The sequence below is a fragment of the Lolium rigidum genome, chromosome 5 (assembly GCF_022539505.1).
Source record: "Lolium rigidum isolate FL_2022 chromosome 5, APGP_CSIRO_Lrig_0.1, whole genome shotgun sequence".
Taxonomy (NCBI): Eukaryota; Viridiplantae; Streptophyta; class Magnoliopsida; order Poales; family Poaceae; genus Lolium; species Lolium rigidum.
The window spans coordinates 77,868,153-77,881,632 of NC_061512.1; positions in this window are offsets into that span (position 1 = coordinate 77,868,153).

Consider the following 13,480-nt stretch of genomic DNA (forward strand, 5'->3'; position numbering starts at 1 on the left):
CATGTCTACAACCATCAAGATCCCAACAAGGAAGAATGAACCCGGCATGACAAGCTCATGGGCAAAATCCAATCACTAAGCAATGGCGGCGAAAAGGAGCATGTGGAAGCAGCCGAGTACGCCCACACTGCCCTTCTCCTCAAGTATAAGACCAGAGCAAGGTTGAGGGAGGAGCAGGAGGAAACCATACTCAAGAAAGCAAAAACCTTCTCAGGATGTTCATCCGAACGTGCTGACTCTCGAAGAAAGGGTTGATAAGCTTGAGTACAACCAGAGTAAAGAATCTTCACGCCACGCTAATGTGCATGAACGTCTTGACAAACTTGAGCATGAGAAAAGCATACTCAAGAAGGCTAAAACCTTCTCAGGATTTTCATCCGCAAGGAAGAACCCGCAGACTCTCGAAGAAAGGGTTGGTAAGGTTGAGTACGATCAGAGTAAAGAATCTTCACACCACGCTAATGTGCATGAACGTCTTGACAAAATTGAGCACAAGTATGCGCTTAATGATATGTGCAAATTTTTTGCTAATCATGTGAACAAGATAGGTGAAGACATAAGCAGAAACATCGCATGATTGCTTATCTTGAAGAACACAACAAGACTCTTCAGGAGATATTCATTACGCAAAATCGCTATCTTAGTCAGCGTTCGCCAACCCGCATTACCAAATAATCGCAAGGGATTATTTGATCCTCTCTCGCTTGTTTTTCAAGCCAGAAGAATTTATAATACCTTGTAATCTCTATCTTTTTAATAGGTTTATTTCTAGCAATACTTAGGTGCTTTCTCGTGTGTTGAATTTAGCAATTTGCATCATCATCTATTTACAAAAGGGATGAAATTTATCTTTTAGGTTACGTACCTATTATGAATGAAGAATTCAGTTTTTGGTCGTTTTTATATAGTGTGAGGATTGCATTGAGAATTACTTTACTTGTATGTTGATAATGGGTTTAGAGACTTCCACACTTTTATGTCTGTATGGACCCAAATATTGAACAAAAATATCGAAAGTTAGAACCTTTTGAAGTGAATTTTGTTCTTATAAGTAAATACAGGTTGAGGTGGACTTTCAAATCATAAATAAAATTGCTTCATGATTGTGTTTTAAGTTGAGCCGGACAAAATTATTTTGGTTTGCGGTTTTGCTGACGGGCATTGTAATTGTCAAAGAAAAACCAGTCAATGCCATGTTGGATTAGGATAGATTTCTCCATGAATCCTGCACCTTCCGGAGTAAATTACACAAATCAACCATAATTGGAGCATTGGTTACAGGTGAGTACCATTCTTGGAAATTTTTGCTAAAAACTAAAACTTCTATCCCATAGCATTACAAATCAAGCAAATAGTCGTCTAACAATATTATAACAGCAACTGGTCCATTTGTAAGGCTGAGCTGGCAGCTTATGTGTAGCACAATCTAAGGTGGACATGGGCCCACTTGTCAGGCCTCATCTTTTTTTCCACTCCCTAACCTTCTTCCTCCTCCTCAGTTGTTTCTCTCCCACCAAATTTCGGTAGCGATGGCGGCTGCTGCGCAGCGCGGGCCGCGCGACTAGCACCACCGACCGGAGCCGTGCCAGCGTTGCTTCCCGGCGCTTCCTCGCCCGCCCCACAGCTTTCGCCACCGCGTGGCTCACCCCGCACGGCCGCACCACTGGTCGTAGGCCACGCTCGCTAGCCCTTTGCCTCCCGTTCCCCCGGCGCAGGCGATCTTGGGGGATGGGGAAGGCCGCGGGCAAGCTTGGGAACGGGGAAGGCCGTCGGTACAGACGAGCTCGAGGACGGGGACGGCGGTGGGTGAGATCGGGGACGGGGACAGCCGCAGGCAAGCTCGGGGATGGGGAAGGCCACCGGCGCAGGGCGAGCTCGGGGAGGGGAAGGCTGCCGGCGCAAGCGAGCTCGGGGATGAGGATGGCCGCGGGCGGGGGCGAGCGTCGGCTAGGGATGGGTGAACGCCAGGAAAAATGGAAGAGAAAATATAGAGGAGGAACAAGAAGAATAGGGGAAAGATGTGGGGCTGACACAGTTGGGCTCCACGTTCAGCTCATCTTCTTCTCCATCTGTATCGCCAACTCAGCACTGATAGATGGGGCTCACCGGACAGAGTTGATGTTAAAATGTTGAGGTATTGCACCAGAGGTACAACAACTTGTCTTCTATGTGCATTTTCATACAACATCTCTCAAAGTGTGTTCCACTCATACAACAACTTATCCTGGACGTGCACAACTCATACAATTCAATGTGGAGGTGACACGTGGCAGTTTCCAGGCGGGACATGATGGTTTTCGTTGGAGCATTGAAGAAAATAGATAATTGCGAATAGGTCCTCACCCTCTCTCTGTATAACCATGATACGTCGCAAACGTATCTATAATTTCTTATGTTCCATGCTACTTTTATGATGATACTCACATGTTTTATACACATTATATGTCATTATTATGCATTTTCCGACACTAACCTATTGACGAGATGCCGAAGAGTCAGTTGATGTTTTCTGTTGTTTTTGGTTTCAGAAATCCTACAAAGGAAATATTCTCGGAATTGGACGAAATCAACGCCCAGGGGCTTATTTTTCCACGAAGCTTCCAGAAGACCGAGGGAGAAACGAAGTGGGGCCACGGGGCGCCGCCACACTAGGGCGGCGCGGCCTAAGGGGGGCCCGCGCGGCCCTAGCGTGTGGGGCCCCCGTGACTCCTCCGACTGCGCCCTTCCGTGTAATATCCCAGGTATTGGGGTTACAAAAATAGAGGAAACAGATGTGTGCATTGCATTCATGCATAGAAAATGCGGGAATTTTCGCGCTTTAAAGTAAAACGATCCACGATAGCTGAAGTTTCACTTGACCTTGGTGGAATTGAGATAGCTCATCAAGTCAAGCGCTATAAACCTCAATGTGACTTTGCTAAAACCTTGTTTTGGGTAGTGATAATTTGATCTAAGGGGTTAGATCAAATGGAACTAATAATCAACACAAAAACACTTTACTAATTGATCAATTACTTGATCTTATAAAATATTATAATATGGCAATCCTTGTCATAATATACTAACACCAATTCAATTACAAACCAATTAACAATAAAATGGAGAAACCATTCTTGACTTAGCTTTTCCATGCCTTAAACTAATCCTTGATCCTACCATGAACCTCATGGTAACCAGTTCACTTCATTCTAGGAAACAATACAAGGAGATAAACTCTAGAAATATATATTCCTCTCTACTACATATTAATATACATCAAACCTAGAGAAGTGAGAGTTTTATGTTACTTATTAGAGGATCAATGATAAACCCTGAACTGAACCTTGGATATAAATATCCATAAGATCACAACATCATCTTCAAGAGGAACCCTAGGATATTAATCAAGACCTTCCCTAGAAAGAGAACCCATTTATGTTAACCATAGATATTGGTGACTACATCATTATCCTTGGAGCATAACTTTAGGTTAGAATTGAAGTCCTTCCCAAATGAGAGAGACTATTCATACTAACCCTAGTTATACCTATTCATGAATAAAGGACAACCATTGAATTGAAGTATTAGGTTGTAAACCTTTTCCATTTAGAGTGATGAGATAACCTAATGTCACATGAAATAATACCATATTCATGAATTGATCAGGTGAGGAAGAGACTAACCCAATTAAGCTAGACAAATGGAACCTTAGCCTAGATACCTAAGGAGATATTAGGAGTACACCATAAACCCTAGAATAACTATTCTTATATGAGTGGGATCAAGCTATGGAGCTACACATAAGTAGTTGAGGCAACACTTGAACCTTAGGGAGATAATTAACCAATCATCAGGATGATTATATCATCATATCTTGAGAATAACTCTAAGTAATTATCTTAGGTATTCTCCTGGGATATCAAGGAAGTTAATAGAAATAAGATACAATCAATTCTCAAATCATTAGTAATTAAAGGAGAATAGAAATAATTAAGCAAGTAATCATATTACCTTGGTTAGGGGAGAATAAATCCTAGCAAGTGCAATATGAAGTCATCCCAACTCTACAAACTAGAAGTATATCTCAACTCTAGATTATGTATCACTATGGTGATCATAATATAAACCTAAAACCATGCCTAAGCTAAAATAGGAATAAGGGAATTGCTCAGCCAACCCTGAAATGAATCAAGATACCAACTTAATCTATCTTTCAAGCCATGCTATATAGGTGTAACTAACTATTGTTTCCAAATAAATAGAAGTCTCATGAGGGGAATAAGATCCACCTTAACCATTTTAAAAGAAAAGGTTTAGAAGAAGAGATTAATACTGGAAGATAGCCTACACAATTTTCCAAATCCTTAACAACCATGATCACATGAAATAATGTCATGAGATCATATTCTTAAATAAGAAACTGAATAATGAGCTATACTTTGAAAGTTGTTTCTTGCAAGGTAACACAAACCTAACTATCAATAGGTACTTAGAAGGGCCTATTTGAAAATAGTTTGGACCACCCTAAATTGATATTGAAAATTATGACTATATAGATGCCCATTTCCAATCCCTAATAACATTTAATAAACAAGGGTGACATTATACATATAAAATATTCTTAAGATCTTATATAAAGTTATATTACTATCTTTATAAACTCCCCAAAGGACCCATACATTTAAAATCCTGCAAAAACAGATTTGAATTAAAACATAATTCAAAATAAAAAATTAAAACAGAAAAAAAAAACAGAAAAGAAGAAGAGATGGACTTACCTGGCCACGGAGCCCAGCATCAGCCCACCAACAAGGCCTAGCCCACCGCCAGAACCAACCCGACCCAAATAACTTTTCGATGCAAATAAAAAAAAGAAGAAGCGAAGCTACTTCTTCTTCCTCCCTGAGAACGACACGGCGGGGGGAGCTCTCCGACCACGTCCCCGTCGTCGATAAGGACGAGCCCCGGACGCCAATGACCATCCCAGAACCGAGGAGAACTCCAGTGGCATCCGCTCCTTGTCGGTGCGCCAAGATTCCCGCCCAAATACCACGCCGACATCATCGTGCATCCCCAACCGGCCACCGTAGTCATGCCGCCATTGTGGACCATCTCATGCCCTATAAAGCCACCAGGAGGACCGCCGTACTGCCCTTGTTCGCCTCCGCCCTCCCAATCCCTCTCAAACTCTCTGTATCTCTCGCCATCTTTAATTACTGGCCGCCGGTGTCGAGCAAGCAGTCGACGACTGGGGTCGCCCAGCATCCGTGCAGTGGTCGACGGGGTGCGCCTAGACGTGTACAATGTCTGGTAGAAGCCCAGCATCAAGGGGAGGTCGGAGCTAGGCCAATTTAACCGTTCCCTTTCTCCGGTCATCCTCGGAATTCGTGAAATCGAGCTCGCCACCATCATCAACCTTCCTCACCGAGCCTTCTATCAACATCAGGGTGAGTGTGCGCGCTCAGAGACCTCTTATTTACGCATTTTCATCAACCATAGCGTGTGATGACCCACAAGTATAGGGGATCGCGATAGTCTTCGAGGGTAGTATAACCCAAATTTATTGATTCGACACAAGGGGAGGTAAAGAATACTTATAAGCCTTAACAACTGAGTTGTCAATTCAGCTGCACCTGGAAAAGCACTAGCAACGGGGGTGATGTGAAAGTAGCGGTAATATGAGAGCAATAGTAACGGTAACACGAGCGACGAATAACAGCAATATGAGAGCAATGGCACGAGAAGATAGTTGATACTACTTCCAATGACATGTAGAACAAGTATATTATGATGAGAGATGGACCGGGGTTCCCGGCGATCTACACTAGTGGTAACTCTCCAATAACAAGTGTTGGGTGAACAAATTATAGTTGGGCAATTGATAGGAATCAAAGGCATTAAGAAAGAACATCGGGCTTATTAATCATGTAGGCATGTTTTCCAGTATATAGTCGTACGTGCTCGCAATGAGAAACTTGCACAACATCTTTTGTCCTACCAGCTGGTGGCAGCAGGGCCTCAAGGGAAACTATCTGGATATTAAGGTACTCCTTTTAATAGAGCACCGGAGCAAAGCATTAACACACCGTGAAAACATGTGATCCTCACATCACTACCATCCCCTCCGGTTGTCCCGATTTCTATCACTTCGGGGCCATTGGTTCCGGACAGTGACATGTGCATACAACTTGTAGATACAATCTAAGCAATAATTATAAAGCTCAAATCTAAGATCATGCCACTCGGGCCCTAGTGACAAGCATTAAGCATAACAAGATTGCAGCAACAATAACTTCACAAACTTTATAGATAGACTAATCATAATGTATCATCCATCGGATCCCAACAAACACAACACCGATTACATCGGATGAATCTCAATCATGTAAGGCAGCTCATGAGACCATTGTATTGAAGTACATGGGGGAGAGAATACCGACATAGCTACTCGCTAGAACCCGTAGTCCATGGGGGAACTACTCACGGAGCATGGCGGAGGCGATGGCGTTGATGGAGATGGCTTCCGGGGCACTTCCCCGTCCGGCGAGGTGCCGGGATAGAGACTTCTGTCCCCCGAATTGGGGTTTCGCGATGGCGGCGGCGCCACAGTAACTTTTCTGGAGTTTCGTCAATTGGTGATGCGTTTTTAGGTCGAAAGGGATTATATAGGCGAAGAGGCGGCGCATGGGGGGCACCTGGGGGCGCCACACCCTAGGCCGGCGCGGCCTAGGCCTGGCCCGCGCCGCCATGTGGTGTGGTGGCCCCCTGGCCCCTCTCCGACTCTTCTTCGGTGTTCGGAGCCTTCCGGAGAAAATAGGAGGTTTGGCGTTGATTTCGTCCAATTCCGAGAATATTGCCCGAACAGCCTTTCCGGAACCAAAAACAGCAGAAAACGAGAACCGGCACTCGCGGCATCTTGTTAATAGGTTAGTTCCGGAAAACGCATAAAAACATCATAAAGTGCAAGCAAAACATGTAAGTATTGTCATAAAACAAGCATGGAACGACAGAAATTATGGATACGTCGGAGGCGTATCAGCATCCCCAAGCTTAGTTCCCGCTCGTCCCGAGCAGGTAAACGATAAAAAGAATAATTTCTGTAGTGACATGCTACTTACATAACCTTGATCATACTATTACAAAGCATATGAAATGAATGAAGTGACTCAAGGCAATGATCTATAGTTGCTAAATAGATAACATATAGCAAAACTTTTCATGAATAGTACTTTCAAGACAAGCATCAAAATTCTTGCACAAGAGTTAACTCATAAAGCAATAAGTTCATAGTAAAGGCATCGAAGCAACACAAAGGAGGATATAAGTTTCAGCGGTTGCTTTCAACTTTCAACATGTATATCTCATGGATATTGTCAACACAAAGTAATATGATGAATGCAAATATGCAAGTATGTAAGAATCAATGCACAGTTAACACACGTGTTTGCTTCTAAGGTGGGAGGAAGTAGGTAACTGACTCAACATAAAAGTAAAAGAATGGTCCTTCAAAGAGGAAAGCATCGATTGCTATATTTGTGCTAGAGCTTTGGTTGTGAAAACATATAGAGAGCATAAAAAGTAAAGTTTTGAGAGGTGTTTGTTGTTGTCAACGAATGGTAATGGGTACACTAACTACCTCGCCAACCGGACTTCCAAGAGCGGCTCCCATTTTATTTTTATTTTTTGGGTGGCACTCCTTCCAACCTTTCTTTCACAAACCATGGCTAACCGAATCCTCGGGTGCCTGCCAACAATCTCATACCATGAATTAGTGCCTTTTTATTTTAGTTTTATTATGATGACACTCCCCCCAACCTTTGCTTTCTCAAGCCATGGCTAACCGAATCCTTCGGGTGCCTTCCAACAATCACATACCATGGAGGAGTGTCTATTTGAGTTAATTAATTCGGGATCGGGAATCCCATTGCCGGCTCTTTTTGCAAAATTATTGGATAAGCGGATGTGCCACTAGTCCATATGAGAGTCCGTCAAAAGTAAATGACAAGGTTGAAAGCTAAACACCACATACTTCCTCATGAGCTATAAAACATTAACACAAATTGAGAAGCATTTTGAATTATTTAAAGGTAGCACTCAAGCAATTTACTTTGGAATGGCAGGAAATACCACATAGTAGGTAGGTATGGTGGACACAATTGGCATAGTGGTTGGCTCAAGGATTTTGGATGCATGAGAAGTATTCCCTCTCGATACAAGGCTTAGGCTAGCAAGGTTGTTTGAAGCAAACACAAGTATGAACCGGTACAGCAAAACTTACATAAGAACATATTGCAAGCATTATAATACTCTACACTGTCTTCCTTGTTGCTCAAACACTTTTACCAGAAAATATCTAGACCTTAAGAGAGATCAATTATGCAAAACAATTTTAACAAGCTCTACAGTAGTTCTCCACTAATAGGTTTAAACTACATGCAAAAACTTATGATCTACTTGAGAGCTCAAAACAATTGCCAAGTGTCAAATTATCCAAGACATATGAGGCATTTTCCTTTTCCAACCAAATAAAGATAAGTACTGTAGCTTCCAACTTTTATCATTGAACATTAAAAGTAAAACGAAGAACAAGTGTTCATATGAAAAAGCGGAGCGTGTATCTCTCCCAATCAAGGATTGCTAGGATCCGATCTTATTCAAACACAAACAAAACGAAAAATAAACACACAGACGCTCCAAGTAAAGCACATATGATGTGACTGAATAAAAATATAGTTTCAGGGGAGGAACTCGATAAGTTGATGAAGAAGGGGATGCCTTGGGCATCCCCAAGCTTAGACGCTTGAGTCTTCTTGAAATATGCAGGGATGAACCACGGGGGCATCCCCAAGCTTAGGCTTTTCACTCTTCTTGATCATATATCATCCTCCTCTCTTGACCCTTGAAAACTTCCTTCACAACAAACTTCTCATAAACTTCATTAGAGGGGTTAGTACTCAAAAAATTTGAATCCACCTTGGTCCTGTAGTGACACATTGCAAGAACTCAATAAAACATTAGCTACAGCTCTCTACGTCTAGAAAACCTCGCTTAAAGTCCACAAGAGACAATGCAAAAAACAGAGACAGAATCTGCCAAAACAGAACAGCCAGTAAAGACGAATTTTAATAAAATACTTCCGTTGTTCAAATCACAAAACTCAAAACTAATGAAAGTTGCGTACATATCTGAGGATCACTCACGTAAATTGGCATAATTTTCTGAGTTACCTACAGAGAATTTTGCCCAGATTCGTGACAGCAAAGAAATCTGTTTCTGCGCAGAAATCCAAATCTAGAATCGACCTTCGATTAGAGGCTTCACTTGGCACAACAAAACACAAAACTAAGATAAGGAGAGGTTGCTACAGTAGTAAACAACTTCCAAGACACAAATATAAAACAAAGTACTGTAGCAAAATAACACATGGGTTATCTCCCAAGAAGTTGCTTTCTTTATAGCCATTAAGATGGGCTCGACGAGTTTTAATGATGCACTCGCAAGAAATAGTATTTGAAGCAAAAGAGAGCATCAAGAGGCAAATTCAAAACACATTTAAGTCTAACATGCTTTCTATGAAAAGGAATCTTGTACATAAACAAGTTCATGAAGAGCAAAGTAACAAGCATAATAAGATAAAACAAGAGTAACTTCAAAATTTTAAGCACATAGAGAGGTGTTTTAGTACCATGCAAATTTCTACAACCATATTTTCCTCTCTCATAATAATTTTCAGTAGCTTCATGAACAAACTCAACAATATAACTATCACATGCAGCATACTTTTCATGATTTCCAAACACATAATTTTTATCAATCTCAAGAATAGTGGAATTAAAACTTTCAAACTTACTTTTATTAATAATATAACAAGGTAGTTGATCAATCTCAAGAGATATGGGACTCATAGATAAAGTCAAAAACTCACCAATCCCATTTTCATTAGTAGTACAATTAATAGTATCAAGTAACATAGGACCATCATCTAGAGCTTTATCATAAACATTTGCTAAGCAAAATTCTTTAGTACCATGCATTTCGACATCGAGCACAAACAAAGCATTATCATAAGACTTATCAAAGTAGCATGGATTATCATATATAATAGTAGCATAATTATTTTCACAAGTTTTACTCATAGGCAATATTTCAAGAGAATCCACAGGAACATAACATTCAACCTCTTTCGGTAGGCATGGAGGACAATCAAATAATGTAAGAGATAAAGAGTTACTCTCATTAGAAGGTTGGCATGGGTAGCTAATCCATTCTTCCCCCTTTTGTTTGTCGCTCTCCTCTTCTTTTTCATCCAATGAGCTTTCTGGTTCATCAATTTCCTCCTCTTTTTCATCCAATGCGCTTTCAGGTTCATCAGTTTCTTCTTCCACCGGTTCCTGCAAATTGTGAGTGCATTCTTGTGCATTAATGTCTCTCTCTTTATAATCAAGTATATAAGGATTCCTACTGTAGCATTCTATGCAAGAATTAAGGATAGTAGAGACATAATCTTTAAGGTCCTTACAAATAGCACAAGTTTCATAATTCTCAACCATGAAGGATTCTATCTCGGAGGCTCCCATAAATAAGACAAATTGTTCTACCTCTTCGAACCCATAATGAATGTAGCAATTCCGATTATAACTCTTAATAAAATATTCCTCACTAAAGCCACATTGAAATTTAAGATGTTTAGTATCCTGTTGAGAGCAACAGTTTATATCATGGCGTTCAAGCAAGATTTTAGCAATTGTATTCAATTTTTCTATCATAGCACTCATTATTTTACCAGTTCTTGATTCTCTATAACAATTATAACATTCTATAAGCTCCAAGTAGGTTGTTGGTTCTCCCATAACAGCAGTTTTTAATTTTTAGATTTTTCAAATTTTTATGGATTTTTGGGTATATGAGACAAATAAAACAAGACAAAAATAAACTAAGCAAAAGTAAACTACGCAAACTAATACTAGACAGAAATAAACTAAGCAAAAATAAACTAGACAAAAGTAAACTAAGCAAAACAAAATAAAATAAAACGAGAGAGAGAGGTAGAGTGTACTCCCCAGGTGAACTTATGAGTAGAGCTATGCCTCCCCGGCAACGGCGCCGTAAAACGAGTCTTGATGACCCACAAGTATAGGGGATCGCGATAGTCTTCGAGGGTAGTATAACCCAAATTTATTGATTCGACACAAGGGGAGGTAAAGAATACTTATAAGCCTTAACAACTGAGTTGTCAATTCAGCTGCACACTGGAAAAGCACTAGCAACAGGGGTGATGTGAAAGTAGCGAGTAATATGAGAGCAATAGTAACAAGATATACACAGCAGCGATATGACAATATGAGAGCAATGGCACGAGAAGATAGTTGATACTACTTCCAATGACATGTAGAACAAGTATATTATGATGAGAGATGGACCGGGGTTCCCAGCGATCTACACTAGTGGTAACTCTCCAATAACAAGTGTTGGGTGAACAAATTATAGTTGGGCAATTGATAGGAATCAAAGGCATTAAGAAAGAACATCAGGCTTATTAATCATGTAGGCATGTTTTCCGTATATAGTCGTACGTGCTCGCAATGAGAAACTTGCACAACATCTTTTGTCCTACCAGCCGGTGGCAGCCGGGCCTCAAGGGAAACTACTTGGATATTAAGGTACTCCTTTTAATAGAGCACCGGAGCAAAGCATTAACACACCGTGAAAACATGTGATCCTCACATCACTACCATCCCCTCCGGTTGTCCCGATTTCTGTCACTTCGGGGCCATTGGTTCCGGACAGTGACATGTGCATACAACTTGTAGATACAATCTAAGCAATAATTATAAAGCTCAAATCTAAGATCATGCCACTCGGGCCCTACTCGACAAGCATTAAGCATAACAAGATTGCAGCAACAATAACTTCACAAACTTTATAGATAGACTAATCATAATGTATCATCCATCGGATCCCAACAAACACAACACCGATTACATCGGATGAATCTCAATCATGTAAGGCAGCTCATGAGACCATTGTATTGAAGTACATGGGGGAGAGAATACCGACATAGCTACTGCTAGAACCCGTAGTCCATGGGGGAACTACTCACGGAGCATGGCGGAGGCGATGGCGTTGATGGAGATGGCTTCCGGGGGCACTTCCCCGTCCCGGCAGGGTGCCGGGACAGAGACTTCTGTCCCCCGAATTGGAGTTTCGCGATGGCGGCGGCGCCACAGTAACTTTTCTGGAGTTTCGTCAATTGGTGATGCGTTTTTAGGTCGAAAGGGATTATATAGGCGAAGAGGCGGCGCAGGGAGGCACCTGGGGGCGCCACACCCTAGGCCGGCGCGGCCTAGGCCTGGCCCGCGCCGCCATGTGGTGTGGTGGCCCCCTGGCCCTCTCCGACTCTTCTTCGGTGTTCGGAGCCTTCCGGAGAAAATAGGAGGTTTGGCGTTGATTTCGTCCAATTCCGAGAATATTGCCCGAACAGCCTTTACGGAACCAAAAACAGCGAGAAAACAGGAACTGGCACTGTGGCATCTTGTTAATAGGTTAGTTCCGGAAAACGCATAAAAACATCATAAAGTGCAAGCAAAACATGTAAGTATTGTCATAAAACAAGCATGGAACGACAGAAATTATGGATACGTCGGAGGCGTATCAGCGTGCGATTCGAGATCTCGCCAGAGTTCCTCCGCCGCGGACATGCTTGCCGGCGACGCTCCGATGATCCATTTTAAAATCCAACCCTACCACGGTATCCAGAGCGTAGAGGGGAGTCCGTAGGAGTTAGTTTCGTGTCCGGGGAGGTCGTAAAACGGTGGCGCCGTCTCCGACTGCCCGCCGGCGTTGAGCCACCGGCAAGGCCAGCGTGGCAGTGGGGCCATCGCAGGCTCTTTGACCGGTCGCTGCCTGCGTGGCCACGGACCTGGTCAGAGACCCCACCGGTCAGCCCCTGTAGTTAGATCTGAACCGGTATATGTAGTTTTTTCCATTTAATTGAAAATCCAGAAAATAGTTTAAACTTTACAAATTCATAGAAAATTCATTTTAACTCAGAAAAATGCAAATAAGATATCAAAATTCAAATAAAAATAAACTCTATCCAATAAAAATATAAAATGAAATTTTTATTTTTAATAAAAATTTACTTATTTAGTACTTATTAAATAAGCCTTTTCTTTAATTCTAAATTGAATTAAAATTCAATAATTAGGAAAAAATATTTAAAATAAATAAAAACCAGTAAAGTAAATAAAGAAAACATTAACCCTAATTTTCTTTATTTGTAACTTATTTAATCTTTAATGTTGGAATTTAAAACTTAATTAATAATTGTCCTAATTATTAATTGTTCAAAAATAACAAGATGCCAAGTCCAATATTATTTTAATTTCAAAGTCAATAATAACTTCAACCTTTTTATGAAGTTATTAACCTAAGAACAACATAGTAATTAGGAAACCCTAATTACTTATTAAATGAAATCACAACCTTACCAATTCATGTG